The sequence below is a fragment of the Camelina sativa genome, chromosome 10 (genome assembly GCF_000633955.1).
Source record: "Camelina sativa cultivar DH55 chromosome 10, Cs, whole genome shotgun sequence".
NCBI lineage: Eukaryota > Viridiplantae > Streptophyta > Magnoliopsida > Brassicales > Brassicaceae > Camelina > Camelina sativa.
The window spans coordinates 372630-374488 of record NC_025694.1 but is presented as its reverse complement, the minus strand read 5'-3'; positions in this window follow the sequence as shown (position 1 = coordinate 374488).

Sequence of the window (1859 nt, the reverse complement as noted above, 5' to 3'; positions counted from 1 at the left end):
CGTTTAGCTAGCCCAAAAGGGGGTCCCTCGGTTTAGTTAATGTTTAAAGTCTATTTGGTTTACCTTCGGTTTAAATCGGTATGTCGTGGGTGCTAAATCCCGCACCAACAATTAGTCTCCCCCCAGTTTGGTAGATTCGATTATCCATTCGAGTTTCCAAACTATAGGAAAAAATATTCGATCTAAACTTTAGGAAAACTGAATTCCGAGCACGCGAACTGATGTTGTGCGTCAGGACTCGTCGCCTCGTTAAAACCTTCTCCGGTAAACCACATGGGAGAAAACCCGAAATAAGGAAAAAGAGTACGAGTCATGATCCTAACGTCTTCAGCGCCCTCATACGGACGGTCTCGCCGACGGTTGCCTTGGCTGCGTCGATCTCTCAGTCTTCTTGGACGAATGCTTGGACGAAGTGGTTGATCTTGTTTCTTGAAGTCCTGGATGAACTCTTGGTCTGAGTTTTCCCGCGAGTGATACGAGTGTCCGAAAGGTGTCCCGGTCTGGCTCGAGCGTCGCTGGACGCGTGTCCGATCTCGTGCTCACATCACGCACCATAGCAGTTGCTAATCCAAGTTGAGACGTGTCGCATATCATAATGATTTTTTGTAAGTTGGTCGCTTTCTTCATTGCTGACCAGCTAGCTCGCAATTCCGGAAGAGGAAGCTCAATCTTTGCAGGCTATTTAGGTTTGTGGTCTCCGAAATGAATGATGAACTCGAAGTGAGGTGTCTGAGGACGACCTGGCACTGAAACGTCAGCAGACGACCTGAAACAAAAAGTTGTATGAGGAAGAACTGAGAAGTTTTCCAAAGACGAACTGGAAAGTTGTCTCAAGGAAGAGCTGAGAAATTTTCCGAAGACGAACTGAGAAGTTGTCTGAAGGAAGAACTGAGAATTTTTCCGAAGACGAACTGAAATCTTGTATGAAGACGAACTGAGAAGTTTTTCGAAGTTGTCTGAAATAAGAACTGAGAAGTTTTCCGAAGACGAACTGGAAAGTTGTCTGAAGGAAGAACTGAGAACTTTTCCAAAGACGAACTGAGAAGTTGTCTGAAAGAAGAACTGAGAAGTTTTCCGAAGACGAACTGGAAAGTTGTCGGAAGACATACTAAGAAGTTGTCTTATTTGGACGAATTGTTTTTGCAAGAAATAAAGTTTTCACTCTATTCGGAATTTTACACGAGGCGGGACGTCTCCCGGCTTACATCGAGTAATCCTTATTGGGTAATTTAACCCAAGCGTACATGCGCTTTGGTGGAGGGCGAAGTACGGGACTTCGGCTTACCTCCTTTGTTCCAGTTTGGAAGTCGGACGGCGAAATTTAAAACTCTGGGTTTGGCTTACATATCCGTCCAAACCGGAACTTGCGAGACAAATCAAAAAAGAATTCTCTGGGTTCGGCTTATCTCTCGTCAGAGAGTTTGAGGTGCGAAATAAAAACTTTGGGTTCGGCTTATTCTTCGATTAAAAGTTTGAAGGGGGCGAGATACTAGGCTCGGCTTATTCCCCTTTTAAAAGTTTGAGGGGAGCGAGACACTGGGCTCGACTTATTTCCCTTTTGCGGTTTGACGCGAGTGGGGCATCTGGCCAGGATGTCGAAAGATTTTGTATGACTCACAAAGATTCAAACAGAACTGAAACTATTTGATGATGAAATGAAATCGAAGCTGTATGCAGACGAGCTGAAACTGAACTTATCTGAAGACAAACTGAAACTGAAACTGTCTAAAGACGGATTGAAAATGGAGCTGTCCGAAGAAAAACTAAAACTGGAGCTATCTGAAGACGAATTGAATCTAAGTTGACTGAATATGACTTGAAACTGAGGCGTCAGAAGATGACCTGAAAAGTTGTCCGAA